The sequence below is a fragment of the Natator depressus genome, chromosome 19 (genome assembly GCF_965152275.1).
Source record: "Natator depressus isolate rNatDep1 chromosome 19, rNatDep2.hap1, whole genome shotgun sequence".
NCBI lineage: Eukaryota > Metazoa > Chordata > Testudines > Cheloniidae > Natator > Natator depressus.
The window spans coordinates 6,950,968-6,958,268 of record NC_134252.1 but is presented as its reverse complement, the minus strand read 5'-3'; the positions used below and the strand labels follow the sequence as shown (position 1 = coordinate 6,958,268).

General features: G+C 48.9%; 1 long non-coding RNA gene across 1 annotated transcript; it reads left to right on the top strand.

Annotated features, from left to right (window-relative positions):
* Positions 1-238: 238 nt before the first annotated feature.
* LOC141974641 (uncharacterized) lies at positions 239-6,313 on the top strand. Its single transcript, XR_012635786.1, has 4 exons — positions 239-349; positions 3,873-3,982; positions 4,734-4,802; positions 5,563-6,313. It is a non-coding gene; the product is annotated as an uncharacterized LOC141974641 (long non-coding RNA).
* The last annotated feature ends 988 nt before the right edge of the window (positions 6,314-7,301 follow it).

Genomic DNA, 7,301 nt, shown 5'->3' with positions numbered 1-7,301 from the left:
TGAAGCTGGGACTCAACTCCCAGGCTAGATCCCCAACCACTGGATCCTATTTCCTCTCCTATCATAGAGCCAGTGCCCCAAAATTAACACTGATCTTGCCTGCCAATCACTAATCTCATGGCCCCAGAGATTAAGGTTGAGAGGAGATATTTGCTGAGTCAGAATTTCCATGAAACATTTGGACAAAGAGAGGTTTCATTTCTGGCTTGTACTTTGAACCTTATGGTCAATTTTTAAACAGAGAACATTGCTCTCTGACGTGCTGGCTGATCTGAGATGTTACGTCAGGAATAAGAGACAGGTCTGGTCGTTGCAGAAATTTGAATGTTCCTGTTATTTCCGCCCTCTGGTAAGGATCATCTTTAAATCAGGTAGAGCTTTGCTAGTGAAGAGGCAAAAATGAAACTGCAGTGACAGGAATGGGAACAAATGGGGCAGAATTTTAATGTCTTCTTTCGATGCATGTGCAGCTGAATTTCATGCTGGCCTGACAGCTCTGGAGCCTCGCGGGGTGAGATTTTTGAAGGTATTTAGGCATCTAAAGGTGCAGGTGGGCGTCTGTTGGGATTTTACAATGCACCTCAGTGTCTAACTCCCATTAGTTTGCCCAACCTGCTCAGGTGCTTTTGTAATTCTCAGTACCTGCCTTCAGGCACTTAGGTACCTTTAAAAATTTGGCCCAAGGCCTCTATCAACAGAATGCATAGAGCACACACAGAGATAGTGCAGGCTCCCTTCGCTTCCCAAACATTATTCAATCAGTGCAGTTAGCCTGTGGGGCTTATTCAGTCCTGCCCCTGGCCTCACTGCTGAGACTCCCGGCGGGGGAGCCAACTGCAGTGGAACAGTTTCCCCCTCTCCCCCCCAATTTCCCTGATTAATGCAAAAATACCAGGTTAAACCAGTGTCCAGGGTGGGGTGTGTGCCCTTGAGCCTTAGGTCCAGCTGAGCTGTGCTTGGCCAGGATGGGGGTGCAAAAGTGACTATGTCACCTTTATACCCTTTCTCTGATGCTGGGGCCAGTTCATCCCCCAGTATGCGTTAGAGCAGCCTCAGGGCAGCTCTAACTTATGCCTGCTGGTAATTGCCCCCAGTGGGCTGTTAGATCATGTGGGGATCATCAGAGAGCAGCAGTGTTCTGACCACTCCCCTCACTGTCCCGTCTCCACATTAGCCGGGCAGCTATGGATTTCTCCAGAGTGGCAAAAAGAGGCCATAGCATGAGCCAGATCTGGCCTTGTAGTCCCTCTCCTCCATCAGTCTAGATGTTCCCCCTTTAAATATGTGCTTTTAGAACAGCCCACCTTCAAATGAATCCCATTCAGATGCTGAATTCCCTGTGCCTCTGGTTTCTTCCCTCATGTGGACACCAGAGAGGCCATTCTCCCTAGGCCAGCTGTCTCTCCTCTGTTGATCTCGCCACATTAAGATTCAGTAACACGTTCTTTGTACCTGCACTGAGGCTGCACTACAAGGTTCAGATCAGGAGGCACAGTTGTTCTTGCCCTCTGACCTGGGCAGTCCCGCCTAACTAATCTGCTCGGGACACCTCAGCTTTTCATCTCCTAGGTCACTGCAAACACCTCGCAGCTATAACTCACGGAGTCCCAGGAGTTGGAAAGAATCCACCCCAAGGTTCCTGTCAATTTTTACCTGTATTTCTCTCTTCACCCAGCTGTGTGTGGAAAGTGTATCTTGATCTGTGTCCTGCCCAGACAGGCACTAGCTCTGGGCTCCCTCAGAGCTGGGTGTGCCGGCTGGAACAAAAATGATATGGCAACTTCCAGGGCCTGAGAGGTGTTTCTGACACTTCTGTGCCTGTTTTGAGTACAAACTTTTTGCCGAAGGGAACCTGGCAGTGATAGGAGTGGTCCAGTCTGTGCATCTGCTCTAACAGTTGCCCCAAGAGATGGAAAAACCTAGCTAAGAGTCTTTTACACAAGCACTCAGGCACCACAGTGGCTGTTAGCTGAGCTCAGACTATCCATGAATCATTGCAATTGTTTGGGAGGGGAAATGTCTAACGGTTAGAGCAAGGGGGCCTGGGTGTCAGATCCCTGGATTCTCTTCTCAATTCTGTTCCTGAGTTGGACAAGCCACTTACTCGCTCTGTGCCTCAGTTTACCCATTTGTTAAATGGAAACAATACGACTTCACAGGAGCATGGAGGTTAAATAATTAATGCTAACCAATTAATCAGTATAATTTATTGGGGCCTAAAACTCCATTTTCAGTCAGTCACAGATTATTTATTAAGTGTACTGCATTAGTGCCTGGGAACCCCACTCATAGACCAGAACCCCATTGTGCTAGGTGCGGTACAGACACAAAACAAAAAGACGGACCCTCCCCCAAAGAACTGACAATCAAGCTAGGGGTAGTCAAGAGGTAGGCGGGGAGCCAAATCTAGACCGCCAGATGCTTTTGAACAGACCACAAAATCTTTTTATTTACCTATTATCATCTTTATTGTTATTATTCTTGTATTATTTTCTTTGGAGTCTGGAACTTGACTATACCTTGACCAAGAAACTTGGACCTTGACAAAAAAGAATTGATTCCTTTACCCCTGAGTAAGCAATCACAGATGTGTCAGCTTAGTTCTTCAGAACCACTGTCACTTGGGACAAGCTTTACAAACTCTGGTGATGATTCTCCGTGCTGCAAGGCATAGAGACACTGACGGGGGCAGGAATGGAATACTCCCAGTGAAAGGGACTCCACACGGCAGTCGGGCCAAACTAGTATCGGGGTTGGGGAGTGGGGACAGGGAGGGGGAAGTGCTTAGACCACTGCTGCTCTCTGGTGAGCCCCATCTGATCTAGCAGCCCTTTGTGAGTCATTACCAGCTAAATTGGAGCTGCCCGCAGGCCATTCTAACTTCTGACCTGACGGGGTTTTTCCCAAGCATTTCAAAATCATGTGATTAACTTCAAATTCAGGAGGGTTTTTTGCGGGAGGAAAATAATACATTCTTGTCCTTTTGCCTTCTGGTGTTGGAGCCTTTAGGCTGAACTTGGGGTCACATTTTCAAGCTTTTCTCTGCAAACTACAGGGACTAGAAACTTACTGTTTATTTTTTAAATGGAGGCTGAGACTCATGTACTCACCTCACTCCAATAGCAGGGGCCTTAAGGCAAACATCAAACAGCGTGAGATTAATGGTGGCAGCACTGCCACCAGCACGGAACATCTGGAGCAGCTGTTTGCTAGCCCAACTCCCACCCGCAGGAGTGTCAGGAAGGGTCGGGGTAAGCAGAGCACACTGGACTACAGCTATTCTCAACTTCCCAAGGCCCATAAGACCCTAAATACAGAGGAAGCTGCATGGTCCCCAAGTGGCTCCACAACACAGGGAGTGTAAAAGAGAGTTAAAGCCTCCCTTTGCCTCACCCACCCCCACTTTTTATTCCTGTGCTCAGCTCAGGGACAGACTAACGAAGAATCGTGGCCTTTCGTTCTTGTTTCAGGAATTTTGTACGTGGTCTATTCGGGACATAAGCCCCTTGTTGCAGGGACGTTGTCTTTCATTGGGTTCTGTACAGCACCAGGCACACTAGCCAAGATCCCTAAGTAATCACACTAAGCGCTCAACAGGTTTTTCATTACAAAGCAAACACACTGTAACTCGTGATGAACATACAGGGAGGGGTTTGTCAGGGGTTTGGAATGATAGATAAAAGTTGGCAATTTAGAAAGGTGTTTTAGAAAAGAACATTTGAAAAACATCCCATTCAATTGCCATGTGCATTGTGTGTGCTCCTTTGTAAAACAGGGATAATGACGTGGCCCCTCTCTGGTAAGGTGCTTCGGGAGCTCTGGATGAGAAGCACCATATCAGTGCTAAATGTTATTTCCTTCCCCATCTCTAGTGATTGCACCAGGATGTAAGTGCGTAAACAGCAGCGTTTTCCTTTCTAATCAGACTGCTCCATTCAGTGATATGCAAGCCAGGGCTGCTGATGCCCCACTTTATAGCCGGGTAAGTGATTGTATTGTCACAGTTGTTGAATAGCATCATCGCTACATGAATCATTCAGGCCAAGGGAGCAGATTATAGAGGACACAGCTTCTGTTTACACACAAATAGCTTGTCATTCAGTAAAGAGGGGGCAGGAAACACAGAAAAGTACATGACATTTAAAAGGGCTGTCTGTCCGTCTAAGGCCGTGGTTTTCAACCTTTTTTCATTTGCGGATCCCTTTGGAAATTTCAGACACGGTCTGCCGACCCCAGATTGAAAACCACTGTATTATGGTAACGACAACCTTTCGCAGACCCCTTAAACATAGTCTGTGGACCCCCAGGAGTCTGCAGACCCCAGGTTGAAAACCACTGGTCTAAGGCATTTCCCGTGTGCCCATCAGTATAGTATCTAGATGCTATAGGATCTGATGGGCATGGGATTTGATAACGCTATTGTTGACACATCAAATGTCTACACTTTCTAAAGTTTGCTGCAGCCTAATAGTGAGGGTTTGAATTAGGTTAAGGTGCAGCTCCCAAACGAGGGACAAAGCAGCAGGGCTGCCTAGCATCTGCCCCCAGCTTGCTGTCGTTCAGCTACATGGACATCTGTGCAGCCACATGCCTATTCAGGATAGCATCTAAGCATGTGACTAAGCCCCACTGTCTTCAATGGAACTTAAGTGAATGCTTGAAGTGAAAAAGTCAATTACGTGCCTTCCTGAATCAGGCCTGGGGTGTGTTGATCTGGTACCATTTTGTTTCAGCCAGGAGCTGGTTAGCCATTGGGACATGGCTTACGCAAATGACCCTCCCATGAGCCCTTGGAATGAACGGTGAGTGTGGCCGAAACTCCTGCAAACCCACAAGTTGCAAGACAAAAGACAAGCAGCTGCAGTGAGGAGGAGGGCTCAGAAAGCTTTGGGAAATGTGTCTGTGAATATTATTAGTGAATGGCAATCAGGAGGACATTGTCAAAAGACAGCTCATAATTTTGGAATCAAGGCATTGTTGTTCCAAACTTTCCCTCAGCAGCATGACCCTGAAAGCTCTTTGCTAGCTCCATCCGTGCACACTTCTCATGAGCACAGTGGGTTGTCAATAATGTGGGGTTGTTATCAAGGGCTGGGCTCTGTCTTCAGCAGTTTGGTCATGTCGGGTTGCTCACGCGTGCTGAGCTGCACGCACACACATGTTTATTAGTGTAGGGTTGTACGTGATTGCTGGGCTATACACGCTCACATTTATTATTGTAGGGTTGGTCTTGGGGTTGTAGTACCAGAGATTGCATTGAGGTTTTGGCTGCTTTAGACAAAAGAGCACCAACAAACGTTTTGCAAAAGAATCTGAACATGACATACACTCTGCATGGAGAAATAAAGGGAAGAGAACATCATTTTGATTTTGGACCTACCAGCTTTAATGTCATCCACTGAATAGAATTTCAACTCGTGTGCATGGCCTTACCTGATTTTTGGATGTCCCAGCTTTGAAGCAAAACTGTAAGAATTAAGACAGGAGGTAACTTTCTCTCCCATGTGTTTGGGGGTCAAACATTGCCAATTCCCAGCCTCCTGCAGTCTCTTCTTTCTGCAGGACTGGGAGCATCCTCACAACACAGTTTGGCGCCTGAACCTGCTTCTATGAAGTGTGTGGAGCCATCAGGACAAGGAAGCAGTGGGAAGGTGAAGCCTCAGTGCCACCAACATGAGCAAAGGGATTGTGTGGAGGATACTTCGTGGCACAAGGGAAAGGAATGGGGCTTGCTCTGCCCAGCCTCAATGTGAGCAGACCCCCACCCAGAAGACACAGGAGTTCTGTGGTGTAGCGACTACGGCTATTACTGTTATTTGTATAACAGTAGCACTGAGAGGCCCCCAGCTGATATCAGCATCCCATTGTGTTAGGTGCTGTATAGACACAGAGGGAGAGACAGTCTAAACCTCAAAGAGCTTACAGCATAAATAGACAAGACAGACAAAGGATGGGAGACGAAACAGAGGAGAAGTGACTTGCCACAGGGTTACCCAGCAGGTCAATAGAAGAGTTAGGAACAGAACCCAGGTTTCCTGAGTCCCAGCCTACTGCCCTACCCATTGGACCATTGGTCAGCCCCTCCCTGCTGCAGCTTTTTTGCTTTTCTTGGAGAAAAACGTGGCTCCAACCCCTCATGCCAGATTTTGCCCTTCCACTTTGCCGAGAGTTGAGGCTGAGCTAGAGCAGGCTAGAGGAGCTGCAAAGTGGGCTCCCACCTAGCCCTAGCCCCAGTGCTCTCAGGGTCCCCGTCCCCTCACTGAGTCTTCTCATAGCTCTCTCCCTCAGTCACTGTGGAAAGAGCTTCCCCGTCCAGCCACATGGGTCGCTGAGAACAGTTCGCTGTGGGTGGGTGGGGATGGGAGGGGATTTGGCTGAAGGAAGGCTGGGCAAATGCAGCAATGGGAAATGTTATTAACACCTCCAAGGTGGGAGGGGGCTGGCTCTGCCCCTCTCAACCCCAGATCCCCCTGCCTTACTCTGGGAGGGGGCTGATTCTCTGATTCTCATCCCCCGAGCCCTCCTGTCTCACCCAGGCAGGGGGCTGTCTCTGTCCCTGTAAACCCCAGAGCCCCCTTTCTCCTCCTCTGAAGCTCTCCCCCTACCCCTAACCTTGAGCCCCCACTCTCCCCAGGGGCTGCCTTTGCACTTCGCAAATGTTGTCATGAGAAAGCCCCTTTCTGCATCTTCCTTCCCTTTAAGCCAGTAGGGACGATAGAAAGGGCCTAGGCAACTGGGAGAAGCTAAAAAACGCCCGTGATTGTAACTTCCCTGCGGGCCCCAGCTCCGGGTGCCCCGTTCCTCACAGTCACTCTATTGTCTGCACACAGACAAGCTACAAGCTCCTTCAGGAACATGGGAAATAGTGGGTGGTTGGCAGCCTTGACCTCTTCCCTTTCATCCTTCATCCCCCCTCCACCACGGCCAGATGAGTTTTTAGTCTATTTTCTCCTCTTTTCCTTCCCCCTCCTCCTTCTCCCCCTCCCCCTGTCTCCCGAGTGTCCTCCTGGGGTCTCCATCCGCTCGGTCTCCCAGTCCAGGCGCCTACCCGAGAGCTCTTGATCTGATTCCCACATACAGCGTTGGAAGTTTTGAACCGGGTTGCAAGTCTCTGTAGTAAAGGGTTGGATGCCAAACCCCCAGCACAGGAGAGGAAGCCTCCTGCAGACCAGCTACAAACAACTCGCCCAGCCAGTGGCAACAGGCCTCCTCTGGATATTTGGCATAATTCAGAACAGCTGCTGGAAATGAAGTCCATGATTAAATGTGGAGAGCGAGCTCCTCTGGGGGTGGGGGGGTGG